Genomic DNA, 22,181 nt, shown 5'->3' on the forward strand with positions numbered 1-22,181 from the left:
TCCTGAGCGTGTTCGGGGGTTTCAAGGGCATGATATGCTAAACAACTTTATAGCCGAACGAAACTCACAATTTTTCACCTCACGACAGCGAGAAAAATAGTTGGAAGATGGAAGAAAATATATTAAACACTCTTATAAATAAGTTTCAGGTTATGCTAGCTGGCTTATGCCTGCGGCTTTTTCTCAATCGTAGAATTCTCATCCCATGGAAATTATCTTAAAATACATTCATGTTCTTGTTGAATTCGAAAAGAGGGAATTTCCAAATTCAAGTAAAAGTTCGGCTTTCTGGATCGGCGGAGATTTAACACAAAGAAAGACTAAATAAATAAACATTTTGGATCTCTTATAATAATAAACTTTTATAATGAAACGCTCGCAGTGGGAAAACTTATCTTGAAACAGCACGTCAAAACTGCAACCGCTATGTTGCCCGGAGGATAACTTAATCAAATAAGAAAGTTGAACAAATTTAAAATTATCTCGCTGTCTAACAAGGTCTCGTTGCTTATTATTTCAAGTTTACCACAAAAATAATGCGAGATCTGAAAAGTGGAGAAAATTTTTGAACACGCAATAATACAATGTACTCACATAAAGATTGGAACTTCGTCTCGGTGGCAAATGTCCTACCTACCTTTACCTTTTTGTGTACCTACCTTTTTTGTAAGCAATGATGGCAGTTCCATTTAAAATAGATGATTATTAATTATTATGTATAGGGGGCTGTTTCACCATTCATTGATTAGTGTTAACTGACGGATAAATGCGATGCCGTCTCTATTTGTTTTGATCGAATAGACAGAGATGACTTCACATTTAACCGTCAGTTAACACTAGTCAATGGATGGTGAAACAGCACCTAAGACTTGACTTGTGTTGACAACCGGATAGCCAAGTGGTTAGTGAACCTGACTATTAAGCTTGGGGTCCCGAGTTCGATACCCGTTCGGGGCAGATATTTGTATGAATAATAAAAATGTTTGTTCTCGGGTCTTGGATGTTTAATATGTACTCCAGTATATGTACTATCTATATAAGTATGTTTATCCATTGCCTAATAGATGCCCATAGTACAAGGTTTTCTTAGTTTGAGATTAGGTCAATTGGTGTCAATTGTCCCATGATGTTTATTTACTTCCTTTATATATACTTTTTTTAATTTAGATTTTAAAAAGTATCTCTTTTTAAACAAATTCAAATAAGAAGTAATTTTATTGAATCAGGCGTTACTTTGCGGAGGTCTTAATGAATACCACATAAATAATCCATAAAAATAATTAATATTAATAAATACCTACTGTGTTAAAATTATAGTTGTGTTAAATACTTGTGATGTACTCGCATAGATATCATTTAATAATAATGTAAATCTGTTTAAAAAAATATACCTCGTTGAGTTTTTTGCCAGATTCTTCTCAACAGAGCTTTTTCCGAACCGGTGGTAGATTTTTTTGACATTCATAAGTCTTTGTTATACCCTAAATTGAATAAAGATATTTTGACTTTGACTTTGAATGAATGATTGTCGCGGGTGAGCAAAGTAATGTTTCAGTTCATTCAATGTGAAGGTTTATTTAACATTGCTGTTTATTTTTGTTATTATTTGTATCGAAACGTAACCGTGGTTATTATCATTTAGTGTTTGTGAACGTCATGTACGAGTATGCATCTGCTGTACGATGGTGGAGAGCAACGGCCACTATGCTTTGAGTTCTTGCCGCTTTCCAGGGAGCATTCCACGCCCTCAATGACATAATCCGCAGGGCTGTGGTGTTCCTTGCGTGTTGGAGCCTCCAGGTCTTAGTCGATCAGATGGCAAAAGACCTGATGGTTTGACTTTAGTGCCCTGGCAAAAGGGAAAGTGCCTGCTCTGGGACGCCACGTGCGTCAGTACTTTTGCCGCTTCGCACCTCGGCCGCACCTTGAGGATGGGGGGAGCGGCTGCTGAGATTGCAGCCCTTAAAAAGCGCGAGAAATACTCGGCGCTCGCAAACTATTTGTTTGTCTCCCTGGCGGTTATAAGACCGGTTGTTGGGGCTCCGAGGCAAGACTTTTTTTTTAAGAAGTGGGGCGCCGTCTTCGTCAGTGAGGTCTTGATCCCCGCTCTGGGTCGTTTCTTGTGTTAAGGTCGTCCATCGCTGTTCAACGCGGCAACGCGGCGAGTGTATGATGACTTCATACGCACTCATATTTGATTCATCAGTCAATCTAGGTAGGTTCATATATGTACCTATTGAAATTATGATTGGTTATTTGGAGTCTCTTTGTATTTTTTATTTCAACTCCAAATTTGTTACTTTTACGGGTATCCCGTGAAACCATATCGAAAATACAAACTGAGACATGGATGCACAGAAAAACCAGAAAAAGAGACCAGCGCTGGGAATCGAACCCAGGTCCTCAGCAATCCGTGCTGCGTGCTATAACCCCTACACCACCGCTGGACAGGAATTTAGACACGAATTTTTCCTATGCATACATATCTCAGGTTGCTTATTTCTACTACGCTACTTATGCAGCAGCACTAGCGACATCTATGTTTCGCTCTCATCGAGAGACGTCAACATTCTTTCGGAACCAACCGCACACCCAGACAACCACCAACCAGACCCAGCGCTGGTCTCTTTTTCTGGTTTTTCTGTGCATCCATGTCTCAGTTTGTATTTTCGATACCTATTGAAATCTGTCATATGTATGGTTATCTATCAGTAAAGGAAAGGGTACTGCCCTGTTTTGCATTAGGCGCCCAAATCCATTTCGCGAATTGAATGTATATAAAGAATATCCTGCTTAATTCTACTTGTAAGTGACATCGCTGTAAGAATTTAAAAATCTTTGAATGAGTATCAAGACTGGCATTGGTAGGGTGACGGCACCAATCATGAACATGATAAGCACCAATAGTACCCAGTAATTGACAGCAAAGATTTAATGCCTCATAGCTCACCATTCGTGAACAATATTAGTATGGTCATCGGTTATCTAAACTTAAGTGTTATAAGTTTAAAAACCTGTCAAGTGCGAGTCGGACTCGCGCACAAAGTGTTGCGTACCATTATCTATACAACATTAGACACTAGCAAAAAAAACACATTTATTGTATGGGAGCCCCCCTGAAATATTTATTTTATTCTGTTATTAGTATTTGTTGTTATAGCTGCAACAGAAATACACAATCTGCGAAAATTACAACTGTCTAGCTATCGCGGTTCATGAGATACAGCCTGGCGACAGACGGACAGACAGACGGACAGACGGACGAACAGCAGTGATAGGGCCCCGTTTTTACCCTAAAAGTGTCCGTTTCCAGTGATATTTATTTATTTATTTATTACTTATAACACCCCTCTTTTTGCGTCGCGGGTAAATAGGTAATGCAAATGCAACCTCAGTCAAACTCGAAAGTTGCCGAAGGTTGCTAAAATAGAAGTACCTATTAATAGTGCGGTTTAGAATTTAAATTTTATCTCTCATTTTTAACCAGAACTGGCAGCTCATCACCAGTCAGACGAAGCGTCGTTTTCTCTGTCCATTGCGTGTGCTGCTTGGCCAACCAATCTGTGGCAAGCGTCTTGGCCGCTCAATGAATAGAGAAAACGCTCACCTCGTCGCCGGTTGCGCATAATCATGGCCGGGCAGTAATAGAGCCAATTTGTACCGGGCCAAAATCCACTTAGGTCGCGAGCCAGCGGATTAAGTAATTTTAAACGAGAGTAAATTGTTTCAAATTTTATCACCCTCGAATTGCAGTGTAAAAATTATGCCAATAATAATTATTTTTTAAGTATTTCACAATACAATACAACACTGTACAATGACTCTGTATTGACTCTTTTTAGGGTTCCGAAGCCAAAATGGCAAAAATGGAACCCTTATAGTTTCGCCATGTCTGTCTGTCTGTCCGTCCGTTCGCGGCTCTGCTCAGGGACTATCAATGCTAGAAAGCTCTAATTTTGCAAGAATATATATGTAAAGTATGCCGACAAAATGGTAGAATAAAAAATAAAAATATTTTTTTTTTAGGGTACCTCCCATAGACGTAAAGTGGGGGTGATTTTTTTTTCTCACCCAACCCTATAGTGTGGGATATTATTGGATAGGTCTTATAAAACCATTAGGGGTTTGCTAAAACGATTTTTCGATTTAGTGATATGTTTGCAAACAACTTAAAATGATTTTTCATGAAAATCGAAAACTTGTTATTAGTTGGCTACGAAATCCTTAGAAAAATATTACTTTTCGTAATGGCTAATTTTGGGCGTGTCCGACACGCTCTTGGCCGGTTTTTTTTTAAATTAGCCATTCATATATTTTCTATCTCAGCACAGACGCTTGTTTTCTACAAAATAGACAATTTGATATACGCTACATATACTCGTTATATGCTTACATCTTGAGAATTTTTGTTATTTTGGAACCTGAAAAATATTTAGTCTCTGCCCATTAGGGACCTAAAACAAGCCCTCGCTCCGCCAAAGATCAATTTTTTTAGTGTCGCATTTAAAATGCAATCTTATCTCTAGTCATTTCCTCTGAAAATAGAAGGTTTGGAGTGTAGATCTCACGCAGGCTCAACGTGAATTGGGAATTTCACTCAGACCATTAATTTTGAAATTTATGAAATTCTTCATGAATGTTTGCATCTTATACCACGCCGCCTATTTTTAGGATTCCGTACCCAAAGGGTGCCAACGGGACCCTATTACTGAGACTCCGCCTGTCTGTTTGTCTGTCCGTCCGCCTGTCACAGGGCTCTATCTCTTGAGCCTTAATAGCTAGACACTTGAAATTTTCACAGATTATGTAATACTATGGCCGCTATAACAAAAAAAAATTTAAGGGGGGCTCCCATACAGCAAACGTGATTTTTTGCCGTTTTTTGCTCGACATTATTAACCGCAACAGGTAGACGCATTAAATATTCACAGAATATTGAGTAGTATATTTACTTTAAAAATAAATAATTAAATTAAAATAAAATAAATAATTAAGGAGGGCTCCCGTACAACAAACGTGATTATTTTTGCCGTTTTTGCTAATGTCTAATGTTGTAGGTATAGATAATGGTACGGAACCCTTAGTGCGCGAGTCCGACTCGTACTTGACCGGTTTTTTATCTGTTTCGAAAATTCAATGGACATTATTAGGTAGATTTTAATCTCTGAACCTGCGAAGCAATTCAATGGTGCGTGTGAAGTTCCCAATCCGCACTGGGCCCGCGTGGGAACTTATGGCCCAAGCCCTCTTGTTCTGAGAGGAGGCCTCTGCCTTGCAGTGGGACGTATATAGGCTGGAATGATGATGATGATAATCTCTGAAATACTGGTTCATATCCTCACAACTGTGATAAGAAATATTAAACGTTTCACTGTAGTACCTTATTACGAAGCTCAACGCAGAAAGCCCGCAGTTGTCGACTTCGGGCTTCTAATGCACTCTTTTTCGTGATCATTAACTGCTTTTAAGGCACAATGTACTATTAAAACACAGGCGGAGATGATCTGGACGCGGAACTAAGCGAGTGGCTATATATATAGATCTGAATAGGGAGACGTGGAAATCAAGAGGAGAGGCCTTTGCCCAGCAGTGGTACACAGTTATAGACTATAAGGGGCTGTTTCACCACCCATTGACTAATTTTATTTGACGGATAAATGTAAACAAACAGAGACGTCATCACATTTATCCTTCAGATAAATTAATCAATGGATGGTGAAACAGTGGGTAAATATAATAGTGTCTATTAAACAAGTTCGCCTTTTGATCCCGTCATAAGATCGCTGTCAATAAATTCGCTCTTGAGTACTATCACGAATTTGATAGTACGCACCGCCGCGCTGACAAGGGTCAAACGTCCTTGTTATTAGAAATTCTATACATACTTACGATTTGCAATACATTTTTCATTTTGTTTTCAATTTGCGGAAAGAACTGCTGTTACAGTTCCGAGATTGTATACTTAGTTGGTAAAACGATATGTTGTCGATGAAAATATCGTAATACCTTTTCGTTCGCTACAGGGATTTTCTTCAGTTTTTCCTTGATATTATATTATCTATCATAGTAAAATATTGTAAATGCGGAAGTTTGCGAGCGTGTGTCTTTATTACTGTTTTATTAACCCCCGACGCAAAAAGAGGGGTGTTATAAGTTTGACTGCTATGTGTGTCTGTATTACCTGTGGCACCGTAGCTCTTAAACGGGTGGGCCGATTTGAATACGGTTTTTTTATTTGAAAGCAGGTTTTCTAGCGATGGTTCTTAAACATGTTTTATCAAAATCGGTTCAGCCGTTAACTCTAATTAGGGCAGAAGTACCGGTTTTGGCCACCTTAGCCCGTTTTTGGCTTGTTGACATTTGAAGTAAGAATATATAAAAAGTTATAGTATTAAAATAATATGTTTAGTGATTTTTACAAAAGTTTATGCTGAAACGAATAAAGTTTGTAATGATTTATTACTATAAATTTATTTCAAACGTATATTTAAACAATAAATGGCCACAAACGGTACAGTGGCCACAAATGGTAATCAATTTAGAAACAATCACCACCCCGAACTTCCACGACTGAATAGGGCGCTCAATCTTGGATCTGAATTTAGCCCTACAAGCCTGCCTTCAAATTAAATCCATTGTTAAGCTACATAGTGCAATTTGCCAACTAAATTGTGCCAATCTAAAATACTGTAATCTAACTACTTCTTTGTTTTATTCGTCCACTAGTCCACTAAAACAAGGAATGTAATCAGAAAATCCTCAAATGGCACTGGTGTTTCCATTTATTTTTGTTTACTCTGTAAAGCTTAAATTAATTTAAAACGCACCATTTAGATACTTTAAATACCTACCACAATAACGTTTTTAATCAAATTTATTTCAAGCTTTTAATTATCGATCGATCGATATCGATCTTATCGGCTTTAAATATGCACCTAGCCGAAATCTTCATCATCATCTAAGCCTGTACAATTCGCACTGCTGAGCTTCGTTATAGTTGCCACGCGGACCCAGTGTTGATTGGGAAGGGAACTTCTTACACATTGAATTGTTTTGCTGGTGTGTGGGGTTTCCCCACGAAATTTTCCTTCACCGTAAAGCGCGTGGTAAATTAAGGTTTTTTTTTAACTAGCCTGGAATATCCCACTTCTGGGCAAAGGCCTCTTCTTTTGATCTCCACACCCCTCGGTCCAGCGCAATGTCAAGCCAATCTCTTGCATACGCATCCAAATCGCCCCGCCATCTCCAGCCGGTCTACCTCAGTAAATTTAGATGTTGTTTCGCACTTAATTCGGGTTCAAACCTAAAATTGCTAAAAGTGGCTCCGAAGCGGTAACGTTTCGTGTGATCTGCCTACCCCATTTGGGAATACAGACGTGATGATTGTGCGTGTGTAATTTAGCAACATATCACGGCAATACAACACAGATTAAGTAATAGTACAAGGTATAATCATAAACAATCCAGAATATCAGCGCACGTCACTCACCACGAACTAGCAGCAACTGTCCGTATCGTACTAGTTAGTTTTCGTTTCACCAGTGGCACTCGCCACGTATCGAGACGTTGAAGGAATATATTTTCAGCTCTTCTTTCCAATAGCCCGTGTCATAGCCCGCGAATATAGAACAATGCTATAGAGGCTCTAGGTGAAACCACTATCTACGCTGTCATAACTTCTGCACTCTAGGCCTCCGCGCCACTCATTTACCGACCTTGGGCTTCATGACAACAAAATTAGTACGGGCAATGACTCATTTACCGACCACGGGTTTCATGACAAGCACATTAAGGTCGAGGGTTTTATTTGGGGGGTTGCAACCAAGGTAGCTTGCATGTTACGACACTGTTTACGAGCAAGTGTGATGAAAATTATTGAATCCAGAGAAATAATGCAATACAATGCTGGGTCGGCATGAAAACCCAGTCAAACTAGTAATAGTACTGCCGATCACAACGTTCTGCCCAGTACTGTAGGGACTAGGTTGTTTACCGCTGGCAGGTGGTAAAACTGACCACCTGGCACGCTAGACTGACTTTATTATGTATTTAGCGTTCATTGTGTTATATCAATTTGGGGAGAGTCACTGAGTACAAACCAAGAATACTGTTAACTATTATTTATTCCCAAAAGGACGACGACACAGACGTATGGGCGAGAGACTACTGGCGAGCCCGTCGGTATAGCTAACCTATAAAGATATCGCTATATGGGTAGCTATACAACTGTGTCGCTACATTAGCCCCTCCCCCTTACAAAAAAAGAGAATGAAAAGATAATGTATAATGATACGAGTAGTATTTTTATATTTTATATTTATTTGATTTTAAATGACGATTAACAGCTGTATACATGCCACACAGATTGCTCCCGACGGCCTGAGCGGCTGGACCTATCTCTGTAAAAGTATTAGTTTTAACAGAAAATATAGCAAGTATAGAAGAATTATAATTCTTATTTGAACTGAGTTTAAAGTCACGTGCGTGACCCTTTACCTAAGCTCTTATCAAGTTACAGTCCCCACAGTAACTTACATGTAATGATGAAATTGGATTTTATTCTGTTCTTACAGAACAGAATAGAATCGGAACAGAATCGAAAGGTATGGCTAGTCTTATACAATGCAAGTACAGTGAATAAAAGTACAATAAACTAAAAAGCAAATATTAAAAACAAAAACTCATGTAACTTCTAGCAGTTCCCTCCTCTGGCTGGACACGGAATTCGTCACTCGTCTTTGTGATTTCCATACAAAACGACGTTATCACTTTACAGATATATTTATTAGCCTCAAGCAAAATTTATGTACGTTTGCTGACAAAGAAGTGTCTTCACATAGGCGGCTTTGCAATTCTTACCGCGAGAGCCGGCGTGATTTTCCGCGGGAACGTTTTTTAATAAGACGTTCTTTAAGATTGCGACGTACAATCTCTTTTAATGTGTTGTTGCCTAGCAGTAATTGTGTATCTTCATTTTCGTTGCGAATGTTATTAATCGCATTCAAATTAATTCTAGAGATAATATCATGTTCAGTTGTTTAATTTTTACGACCTATTATTAATATCCTACTAAAACTTTATATGAGGAAGTTTGTGAAGATATTTGAATGTTCGTTTACTAAATCATGCACTACAGCTCGACGGATTAAATAAAATTTGACCAACTGATATTTTGTAACCGGGATCTATAGACGCATCGAAAACTTTTACCAACACTAACAAACGATTTCCTCACAGCCGGAGTCGAGAGCAACAGCTAGTAATAAATAAATAACGCTGGACAATTTACTCTATTTTGACCTAGTTTCAAGCAAAGCAAAGCTAGTATACCTTTGGGGACTTGCTAACGATTGAACTGACATACATATAAACAGGTAAATTGTTGGTACTTAATCCATAACTCAAGCACAGACTTCATAATTAGCAAACAAATGTCTGGTCCGTTTTCCGAATCCAGAATCTGTTTCTCAGTCAAATATGATATATTTTTTTAGTTTTTTGCATGTCTTTATTATTTTGTAGGAATTCAACAAATATTCATTTATAAGGATGTGTGCTATACGTTAAAAGCACACCACATTACGACAATTGGCAGATAAAACGTAGCGCAAGTGTACAAATATCTGTGATTCCAACATCTTTATTCTTTACGCAAAGGACGTGGGTCAAGTTATTAGGGTACATTATAGTATCGCTGATAGAACCGCAGTAAAACAATCCCTTCCCGTGAGGGTGCGAACTTACTATCTGTGGCCATGACGTCGATTGATTGGTTAAAAGACACGATACAGTGAAATAGCATTATATTTCGGGTAGTAAATTAAAGCATCGCAATCTAAACGAGCTCTAAAGTACACTCGAGATTGGACGAAGTTGTATGAATGGTTAATATTTTACATGTAGTGTGAATAACGTAGCGAGTAGATTTCGAAAACAGTATCAGTACCCCCCGTTAGGTGGATATATCGCAAGAGTTGTCGTGTGGGTGTGCCTTCGTTCAATAGTGGACGTCTTCCGGTTGATGATGATGATGACCATAGAGTAAGTCTCTAAAATATTATTCCACGTTTGAAAACATTTTTCTCTTGCCATAATATTAAAGATCATAAAGAATAAGGCCCTAAAATAATTCCGCTCCGAAACCCAACTAAAACTTTCGATGTTCCACGAGATAACCTGAAACTAAAGTAAAGATCGGAGTATTGTTATGACATAAACCTATATAATATGCTCATAGAGGCATAAGTTTAATGCTGTGTCAAACTTTACTAAATCACACGTGGTTAATTCCACAATAACACGTAGGTAGGCGGCACCTTGTAAATTATTCAAGATACCTTAAACTTTTCCAAGTATGGTCGGCGACGGAAAACGCATAACAACTTGGGAAGATGACAAGATTCTCTGCTCTTATTTGTTACAATAAGGGTGAGATATGAGCGTTTGTGTTGCCCATTGTATCCGGGTATATGAAGGGAAGAAAATGCTCGCGTCGGAAAGTTGTTAGGAGCGAGAAATAATTGTTTAAATTCCAAATATCATTTCGCGTTACTGTGTTATCTATGTACGTTCTTATTATATTTGCATAAATTGATAATTCTCCTAGTTTGTTGCCTTTACTAAATTAGAATGTATTCGAAGAACTCGAGTCGGGCTCACAAAACTGAGTCAGGAGGAGATAAAGAATGACTTACGAAATACGCATTTTAGAAATATAAATGGCTGGAAAAAATCCTATTAAAAGCCTGTTTTTACAAACTTTTACACAGCTTACCGTGTTTAGTACGGTTGTACCTTGTTTTGCCTAACAACTTTTTGCCTATTTTCAGTTTGCCTAATGTTAGATAAACTAAACCTAATGTTTAATTTTACCAAATTTTCATTTTAGTGAAAGTCATTTTATATACAACTTACTTTACATCATTTTGTTTCGCCTAATTTTAAATTTAAATTGCATAAACTCATTTAATATAATGTTTGACTGACATAATTTTATTTTGTCTAATATAAATGTCACATAATTTCATTTTGTATAAACTTATTTCGTATCAAGTTTGACTGACATAATTATTTTCTGTCTAACATACATGTAGCATAATTTCATTTTGTATAAACTTATTTCGTATTAAGTTTGACTGACAATTATATTTTGTCTAACATACATATCGCATAATTGTATTTATTCTAATCGCGGTTAATCCAAATACATTGCGATATCCTTAGTTAATTCTAAAAAGTTTAGTATTATAAAACAAAGTCGGTTCTAGCGCTTCGCCGGCCGCTTCCGCGGCACGCTCGCTTCGCTCGCTCGGCTCGCGCACTGTAGGGTCGCAGTTCTACCTAACGCTCCTCCTCGCTTCGCTCGTCGTCGTACCTATTCCCTGTATGTTTAGAATTGTTATTTGCTTGAATCGAATAAAAAATAGTAGAATATATTATATGGATTTTAACCTACCTAATTGACCTTATTTTATAATAAACATTTAGGTACCAAAATTAGGCATAACGTTAGTAAGCAAAACTAATATTATGATAATTCAATATTAGACAATCTCATGTTAGTTAATACGTTATTCGGCTACATCATGATTAATTAAAATAAGAATCGACAAAGTGAGTTTTCGATAAAATAATATTCGACAAAACAAGAGTTGTGCAAAATGATATTAGTTAAAACGTTATTCGGGTATATGATGATTAGTTAAATAAGAATCGACAATGTGAGTTTTCGATAAAATAATATTCAACTAAACAAGAGCTATGCAAATGATCATATAGTAATAATGAAAATTCGACAAAATAAAAATTATGACTAATGAAATTATAAAAATTGACTTTAGACAAACTATTAATTATAGCAAAAGTTGTTAGATAAAATGAAATTAGGCAAAAAAACTTTAGGCAAGTCAAGGGAATACCGTTTAGAACGTGTGTGTATCAAATCATGGAAGACAAATATAATCCAATTTCAGTGGGGCATGGACTTGAAACTTGGTATAATACATGTAGGTTGGATGGCAATGCAATTACAGTCAACAAAATGTACCTAGTCAGCAAAACAGTTTGTATTCAAAATATTTTTTTTAACTAAACCCTATTAATAAGGGTAAGCAGCTTTAATAGTTCCTGTCTATCTAATTTTCATGTGTTGTATTTTCATCTGATAAAAACTAAAGCACATGGTGGGATAAGTTTGACTGAATCTTCTGAAAAGTTTTGCTTCTTAATGTTTGATTCAAAATGCGATACAATTTGAACATCAACCAGGAACAAGTTAAACACAATTAAAAAACCCTGACAACCATTAATTTACAGTTTATTTAAACTTCCTATAGAAATAAGCTGGGTTAAATTTTGGAACACGTCGTATAATTCGAATCGCCTCTTTATGTACCTGTACAAAGGCTGGTTGGTATTTTTAACTGACTTCAAAAAAGGAGGAGGTTCTCAATTCTAGTGTATGTTTTTTTTTGTATGTCTGTTACGCGATAACTCCGCCAATTGTGAGCCGAATTTCAAAACTCTTTTTAGCTCTAAAGGACATACTTTCGAGGTGGTCCCATTAATACTGAGTCAGTATCTGATGATGAGATCTTAGAGAAATCGAGGGCAACCCTCGAATTTTTAAAGCACACCTATAGCGATTTTGGCATTTTTAACATCAAATCAAGTAATTACATTCAGAAAGTATCATTTGGTGAACTGGACCCTGATAAAGAAGACCGTAGGTACCGGTACTCTGTCATAAAATGATATAACTATGCTGTGTTCGAGCTTAATGAAATCGTTTTGTGAGATCCAATCTGGCTACAAATCACAAAAAAATATGAAAATTATTTTTTTTACAAGAAATGGAACCGACTTCAAAAACTATTTAGTAGAAAACTATTTTCAAGGTTTTTGAAGTCGGTTCCATTTTTTGTTATTTTTTTTAAATCTAAGCTCGTAAAGTATTTACATCCTTGAAGTCTATCTATAAGGTCCTCAATTCTCAGGCATAGGGTACTTATTTTTAAGAGTTATTTTATTAAGGGCCCTGTAGTCAACACATAACCTCTTTTCGCCGTTCTTTTTATCAACCAGTAACACAGGGTTAGCATAGGCGGAATTGCTTTCGCGAATAATGCCGCTATCTAGTAGCTCTTCTACCATGTCACGTATAATATCCCTATCCGCATGTGAGCTTCGATATTGCCAAAATTGAATAGGTTTCGTCTCAGACAAATTTTTGTGATTATTCAGCAAGTAGCTACTTATAATTTTAAATACAATCGTCGATTTTAGAACGTCCTGCTTTTCTCCATTCAGTAGAAAAATCAACAAATGATCAGAATATTTAAAAGAGAGGCTTTTAAAATTTCAATTGTTTTAGTTTTTCAATGATTATCTGTTTACCATCTTAAACTTCGTAGTATTTTAAGCAATGTAAACTTTTATCATTTTTCCCTCTTATTTTTCCTCTTAAAATCAATTAAGACAATGAACGAGTTGGTAAAGCCCAAACTTGTAGCAAGTTGTGCTTAATTTTGTACTTACTTAATTTTATCGTATATTTTTGTTTTAACATAAAGTTTGTCTAAGGTGTATTCTTAATAATTTCGCAATTTATGATGCCTCGTTAAAATACTAGATTTAAAAAAAATGATAAGTAAATGCCATGAATTATAGATACAATAAAATAGGTACTCGTCTGATACTCGGCTTTGATGTTTTTTTTTTTCTAGGTACCTGAGTAGGTATCATAAATAAAAAAAATACTGATCTGTTGTATGCAATAGAGACTATTTGTATTGTATTATAATAATTAGAAATCGTTAATGAAAGAGGGTTAGTGTTAGTAACTCTCAGTACAATGTTAGACGCGGGGGATGGTCCGATGCCCGCCAATAATTACCGGCCAATCCGATTAGCTGCGTCTACGCCGTGAAACTTGATTATGACCGCATTGACATACTTCTACTTCGGGCTGGGGCTCCAAGGACCTGTTGTATGTCTTTATTTACGAGTAATAACTATACTCTTACTACGATACAGAGGTACAATTTGTTTCATTTTTATACAATGGCAAATTTTTGTTTTTAACCCCCGACGCAAAAAGGGGTCTTATAAGTTTGACCGCTATGTGTGTCTGTCTGTGGCACCGTAGCGCTTAAACGGGTGGACCGATTTGAATGCGGTTTTTTTGTTTGAAAGCAGGTTTTCTAGCGATGGTTCTTATATATGTTTTATCAAAATCGGTTCTGCCGTTTCAAGATCACCAGTTCTTTTGTTTTATTAAGGTATTAATATTTTCACTTGGTTTTAGGAACAAGTTTATACAAATCATTTCTCCGATAGCCATGTTTTAAGGTTTCTTTTAAATTTTACAAAAGTGAGATCTTTAATTGCATCCGATTATTTATTATAAATCTTAATACACATTACATAAGTAACTATTTTTTGGAACCGGAGACAAACTTGGAACTTTGGAAGTATAAAGCTTAAAACTACGAATAGATATATACAATATTAACAACGTTGTTTTTATTACAAACCTTTTTTCATTGTTGCTCTTTCAGTACTTTAGGTACTGTCCAAAAGAAATGATAAATATGATTATTATTATCCTACTAATATTATAAATGCGAAAGTTTGTTAATATGTTTGTGTGTATGGTTTTTACTCCTTCACGCTGAAAAAGCCCGACCGATTTTGGATGAAATTCAGTGTGTAGATAACTGACGTGTAGATTAACACATAGGCATTTTTTTACATAAAAAATACCCCTATCTCACCTGGTGTAAAGTGCAGAATACTTTTTATTCCAATATTAATATAGGATAGGGATAAAATATTGAAATTACAGTGGTTAGACTTATGATCTAATTTTTAGGAAATCGCATCGCATAAGAATTAATTTAAATTCCAAGATTTCAATTCAACTGTCTGATCTATGGATAACGCGAACAAAGCCGCGGGTAATGTTTAGTTCGTTGTATTTTTCCAGTTTAGTAGTTTAATCAGAAAATATCCTATTTAACGACTTTACTACGTTTACGTACATTCTAACCGCGACACCTGTTGTGAACGTTGACCGATTTAAAATCAGTAAGTCCTCACTCGGCACTTAATACGAGAGCGAGAGGGACGGTACGATACGAACTTCGTGTTTCGAGTTTCGTAGTACCCCTGCTGAATTTAATGCTTCTCGTCACCAGGGCGCAATAAATCCTAATCATTCTTTAAATTCCCTGGCAATTACGAAATTGGGGTCGCCGGAGGAAACAAACGAAAATGTAAAGATAAACGGTTTTTTTGCTGGTGTTCGAAAGTGATTTTAAAGAGGAACGCCAGTTTGTTTTCTACACCGTAGGGTCTAAATGGTCACTGTCCCAGTATGTTACGAGTATCATCTTTGTTTTATGTAACTTCATTACTAATAGACAGCAGCGTGTCTTCAGTTGGGACAAACACTAGGATTTAATTAAGACTAGACTCAAAAAAAAATATTGACAGATATCTGCACTAAAAAATAAATTAGGTATATATTACTTTAATTAAGCATTAACAACAACTGTGACATTACATTAAGTGCTATTGTGCGTGTAAGTACTACTATAAAACCAGTTTAATGTTATAAAACTTTGTAATTTTTATAGGTATGATTTTATTGATCACCTAATAAATGCGTTTTCAGCGACCTAATAAATAATATTTGTTCCTAAAATAGTTCCCATTTTGTATTAAGGTTTTTTTATTCGTTAATTTGTCGGCAACTCAAAAACCCTATTATACTTATGTTCAATACTTTGGTCTTTGTGTTTATCCTCGTGTCTTTAATACTTATTTAATACTTATGTATGTTTATGGACAAATATAAAGAGAGAATGACTTATTTTTGATGAAAATCATTGTGTTTGCATATTTACCCCCTGTTTCACCATCCTTTGATTAAATTAATCAAATCACATTTATCTGTCAAATAAAATTAATCAATGAGTGGTGAAAAATCCCCTTAATGTATTCAAACGTTGTTACCAAGTGCAGCAATAAAACATTTATTGCTGAACCAACTTTTTTGTTTCAATATTTCATTAAAATCAATCACGGGACTCATGATGAAATGCCAAAAGTCCGCAAACAAAAACCGGAAGAGCAAAAGTAAACCAAAATTAAATCATCAACATAAAACATTTTGTACCTGGAAGTCGAATAATATAATTTTGACATGTCCAACAATTTGTACAGACTCATACATAAATAAATAAATAAATAAATATCACGGGACAATTCACACCAATTGACCTAGTCCCAAAGTAAGCTTAGCAAAGCTTGTGTTATGGGTACTAAGCAACGGATAAATATAATTATATAGATAGATACATACTTAAATACATATTAAACACCCAAGACCCGAGAACAAACATTCGTATTTTTCATACAAATATCTGCCCCGACACGGGAATCGAACCCGGGACCTCAAGCTTCGTAGTCAGGTTCTCTAACCACTAGGCCATCTGGTCGTCTACATACATGATCGCATATAGCCGGTGTTGAAACGGAAATCCGGTGTATTGTTCTCGTAATAGCTCGGCTATCGACTCGGTCCAGCCATGGCTTACTCCGGTCAGTGTCAACCACATTCAGTGAAACAGCTATACAATTGGTTAATACCATTACAAAATAACAAACGCAACTCTAACAAAAACACCTTATTTGAACCTTAAAAGTTAAAGAGTTGTCAAAAAATCTGGGAAACTTTAGTGTCTATCAGTACTTAGTGAGTTTAATAGCCCGAAGACTCTTCGGTGATATACACCGGCTAGAGGGCCTCGAAAACTATCGTAGAATTACTTGACTGACTGTTTATCGGGTTCCTTACCTAAAAAAGGAAAAACGGAACCCTTATAGGATCACTTTGTTGTCCGTCTGTCTGTCAAGACTCACATTTGACTGTTTTTTTTTACTTTTGGAATGGAATTTGCCACCATCATCTGTATTTCCAGATAGATACAACCTGGCTCTTCAAGGCTAAAGTCTAAAGGCATTCGATACATCTTTAGCCTCATCTGCATTTTTTATCAGTTGAGATAGATCTAGTTTTATGTAAAAAAAAATGATTAAAAGTTAAAATTAAAATGTGAATTCTATGTGAATTTTACTGTAAAATATGATAATGGTCATCATTTTATTGGTACTGGGTTAATAAAATATGAGAACTTCAAGGTTTTATTTTATTTGTTTAACTCCATTTGTTACTGGATTAGTGGACTGGTGCTTGCGTACATATATTGAGTCTTGGGTTAAATTACTGGCACAATAGGCTATCTTATCCATATAGCTTAGGTAGCAACATTAAAAGGCTTGAACACTCAAAAGGGGATCATTATATTCAGCGTCTTTTGCTTGATCCCAATTAGGGAATGCAATCCCGACTCGACATCGCAAATTTGAGATCCCGCGGGATTAGAAATATCAATCCTGCGAGATCCCGGAAATTTAGGCATCTCGTCTAGTTTAAAAAAATGTAAAGTTCGGATGACTGAAAACGATGAAAACTGCTTGTTTGTGATAGTGAGGTTATTTAAAACAAAATATTATTTGAAAGAAGACAAAAACCTTTCAAAATCAAAAAAAAGAAAAGTATTTTTTTGGAAATTAGCATAATCAAAACAAAAAGTATAAATCAAGGAGATTAGAAAGTAGTTACGGGTGATTTTGAAAGTAGCTTCTTAAAAAACAAAGTGTATTAAGAGTGCTATCTGCTAAACGGCATCTAATGTCCGTTGCAATGTACCCAGCTGCTGAGAATGCCCTCTCCGACTCAAACACTGGTTGGCAACAGCGGACTAAACAATTATACTCAATCTGCAAAAAACTCCCCCTTGTTCCTCCACACTCAAATAAATCCTTTTTTTATGACTGACTCTAATTTATCTAAGCTTGTGGATACACGTGTAAAAGGACTTTTAGACGCTCGCAGAGTTTGCAGACCACTGCCGCCCAATCCCGGCAATCTCGATCGGGACCCCGCGAGATCGGGATTGCATTCCCTTATCCCAATAATGTTAATTTTGGCGGTACGCAACCCTCCCGTGCGAATCCAACTCCGCTTGTCAGTTTTATACCAACAGAACTTTAACGGTTAATCCTACGTAGCCCCACAAATGGATTTTTAAATAAAAACCGCCAGTTGTTAAGAGAGCCGAGCCCGCGGCTAGTTAACCAATTACGGGTTCCTAGGTATAACGTTAGAGGAATCTGTCAGCAGCCAGCTTAATTACGGATATCCGTGGCCTGCAATAAACAAGGCTTTGACTATGGAATTACGGAAAATGAGAGCGAAAAAACTATATCCGAGACTACTTTTTACCTAGCGACTTCGCTCCTAGGTTCATTTATCGGTTGTGAATTAAGTTTTTCATTCATTCAGGTCATTCATAATACTAAATTTACTCTAAATTAAACGAGCAATTCTTGTATATATATATAAATATATTTCGGGGATCTCGAAAACGGCTCTGTAGGGTAAACGGGTATGTAGGGGTTTTCGGGGATGAAAAATCGATCTAGCTTGGTCTTGTCGCTGGGAAAAAGTTGGTTACAGAGTTTTAGCCCGAGTGGAGCTCGGTGGCCCAGGTACTTTACTCTAAACTCTTTTAGCGTGAAATACTGGCGTCACTGAAAATCAGCGTCGCGAAATCATCTTCAGATCTTTTCGCGACACATAGCTGAGTGGCGGCCATTTTGGCTGGTAGGAATAGGCATGGATGTGCAGTGTTTCTGTATGTGTATCTATTTTATCAGCCAATAAATCATTCTTATTCTTATTCTTATTCTTAAATACATGCACACGTCCTCACAAACTCATTTATACATAGTATTAGGCGCTGGTATGTACTTATTAACTTATGGTACCATCAGCCAAAGAAGTGGTCTATCATTTTTTAAACAAGTTCCTATCAAATGAATAATAATATGTCGCTAAAGTCGAACTTTCAAGTTGGCAAACACGTCTATTGACATTATTGTTTTATGACATGCTAACGATTATCATATCCTCCTCTCCAGCGGTGGTTAAGGGGTATAGCACGCAGCAAGGATTGCTGAGGACCTGGGTTCGATTCCCAGCGCTGGTCTCTTTTTCTGGTTTTTCAGTGCATCCATGTCTCAGTTTGTATTTTCGATATTAATATTACTTTTTGGTTGACTATATTTGGTTGTTATAGCAAAGTCATTATTTTTTTATATTTCTTCAATCAATTCACCTTACCGAACCTAGAAAGAGTCAATGTTATATTTAAGTTTACATAAGTTGAATTTAACATACAATAAAAAGTACATACATACTTGATACTAAACTTGTAATTTTTGGTTTTTTAATTACCGCTACCTGTTTTAATGATTTAATAATGATTGTTATTTTTCATTTACCTTATTTGTCTATTTTAAACAAAGTTATGTGTATTTTATGTTCTGCACACTAGAAATTCTCAATTATTAATCAAACGGTACTTTCAGTGCTAAGCTCACATCAACATCGCGTACCTATTCAACACATAAACTTCAAAAACATTAATTGCAAACGCCTGTTCTCCAATTCCCACTCAAACAGTGAACTTGGTGAGATATAAGTCCCAAGACGTGGCTGGGAAGCTAATCCAGCCCGCGCGAATATCCGTAAGACGCAACTCTATCAAAACTGTCACTAGTTTCTTAGGGGCTGACGTGGGTCAGTTGACATTTGGCCTCGATTTAGGACTCGAAATCTGGTCGGCGTTGAATTTCAAAAGGGGTTAAAAGGTCGAAAGTTTTTTTGGATACCTCTAGGTAGATATCGGGGGCATACATAAATCAGATAGAAGATGCCGTAAAGTTGAGAGTACGAGTAGATAGAGATACGTTTATATCAGAGTGAACTTGTCTAATATTGCTAGCACGCATTGCTCAAATAAACTATAATGCAAATTAAATAAGTTTCGAGTTGTGAAGGGGTCAAAAGTAGCTCGAATATACACACGGTTGCGTCGTCAGTTCCTTTTTATTTGAACTTGGCTAGGCACGTTGTCGCGTGTCAAGGTTTTAGTATTTACACTAACGAGAGGAGGTACAATCAGGAATACTGTTGCACAATTATGATATATTTGTTAGCGTTCATTTGCAATTAATGTCGTTTTCCCGCCTGCATAAAGTTTGTAATTTGCACTCCAAACACGACATGTCATATTTCATGTGACGTTACGTGCTTGCAAATTAGTTTCCTTATACATACGTGTGTTCCATAAGTACCTATACCTGGTAACTATTTGGCGAAATGATAAAAATAAAATCTCTCTCTTTAAATAAATTTAAGCGTGTGTTGTGAGTAAGCATAATAGTACATTGTGCATTAAGGGGCGTAAGAAGGGGATTACTAACGAGAGTCTATTAGAAGCCCGACGCCGGAGGCAGAGGTCTTTTAATGACCCTGATTTTGTAAACCCCTTACGGCTCATCACATTGCGAGGAAAAAATGCAAAAAAAAAAAAAATTGTGTCCAAACACTTCAGTGAACTTCGATTTTCGAATTTCGTGGTAGCCCCCCTGATTGACACTTTTTTCGAGTCGTCTACCATAGATAATACTAAAAATCGTGTTTAGTTTAGAATTCGAATGGTCTTACGGCCAGATTATTCCAACATGCTAAAAAAATATTTATTGAAATTATTGCAAAACAATTTGATATATGTAAATTTAAAATATAAAAAAAAAACTAAGTTGCATGAAGCGTGGCAAATTTTATGGTGTAAAATTAGGTTATATCTAAGTTTTAAAGATGTACCTAAATAAAGCGTTGGCTGACTTGAAACCTCTTTGGTCTGAAATGACGTACCTACTAAAACTTTTTAAAACAAAATCCATAACTCCCTTGGGGAGGAAACTAAACGAAAATCCATAATTCCCGCGGGAACAATTGAGGCCATTGTCTTTTATTTAGTATACAAGCATGGAATAACGTCATTGACGAGCAAGTGTGATGAAAAGAATATTTCGTCAAGTACATTATGTCTTAAGGGCGGTAAATAAGGAATTACGAACGAGAGTCTATTAGAAGCCCGAAGTCGAAGACAATGTTAATTCATACACATTGTTTTCATCACATTTGCAAGTAAAATTTTATATTTGTAAAAGAAAAAATATAATTCTTCCAAATATTGGCGATACCTTAGGCTGTGCTCTTAGCAGCGTCGCCCTCAACCTCCCCTCCCTCGGCATGCGACGCAACGTGCGTGTGCATGTGGTCCATGTAGTCCTGCAGCAGCGCGCGCAGCGCCATCAGTACGGGCACTGACTCATTTACCGACCTTGGGCTTCATGACAAGAAAATGTGTACGCGCAATGACTCATTTACCGACCACGGGTTTCATGACAAGCACATTAAGGTCGAGGGTTTTATTTGGGGGGTTGCAACCAAGGTAGCGTGCATGTTACGACACTGTTTACGAGCAAGTGTGATGAAAAATATATAATTTTCTGAGTGAACTTTATGAACATTATATCAAGGTTAAATTTGGTTGACATATTGATTTTAGATACGATATATTTCAAAGTAGTGACGATTTGTATTGTACTGTATTGTACTGTATTGTACTAGGCGACCACGATTACCATTGTATTTCTCCACCTAACGCGTTTAACCACGAATTTCTTCTTTTGCCCTCAGGATGCTGGGCGGCGTGGGAGGGCGGCACGCGTCCGCGCGCCGGCGCGGCAGCACACCGGGCGTGCGCCGCGTCGAGTCGCCGCTGTCCTCGCCGCTGCCACCGCGCCGGCGCCGCGCCGCTCTTGCCTCCACTGACCACAAGACATGCGCGCTCATTCACACGAGGCTCAAATTTGGGGACATCATGTGAGTTTTAAGTTTTACCCCGACTATATTTGTATAAATTTCGTAATGGATCTAGACGTTTTTTGCCTTCGCTCATCACATCACAAGGGCATCACATCAAATTTTTTACGACGCAAGAAGAGAATTGATTTTGTTTTGATTAGGTAATGTCGTTTTGCGATAAATAAGTTTCGACGTCTTATTTTCGGCAATATAATCCCTCTTAATCTTACTTCCAATGACTCCTGACAGCAGCAAAAGTGTATATTTTGTTTGACCAGTTTTTTAAACAGTTTCTAAACGGTGGATGCCGTAGAGTGCTTGTTGCGTTATC

At 36.8% G+C, this 22,181-nt stretch overlaps 1 long non-coding RNA gene across 1 annotated transcript in view; it reads left to right on the forward strand.

Annotated features, from left to right (window-relative positions):
- The window catches only part of LOC141438363 (uncharacterized), a 319,118-nt gene extending 297,302 nt beyond the window's left edge, over positions 1-21,816 (forward strand). The window contains exon 3 of the long non-coding RNA XR_012452478.1: positions 21,683-21,816. This is a non-coding gene — a long non-coding RNA (uncharacterized lncRNA). The remainder of the gene's footprint in view (positions 1-21,682) is intronic.
- Positions 21,817-22,181: the final 365 nt, after the last annotated feature.

This window comes from Choristoneura fumiferana, chromosome Z, assembly GCF_025370935.1.
Source record: "Choristoneura fumiferana chromosome Z, NRCan_CFum_1, whole genome shotgun sequence".
Taxonomy (NCBI): Eukaryota; Metazoa; Arthropoda; class Insecta; order Lepidoptera; family Tortricidae; genus Choristoneura; species Choristoneura fumiferana.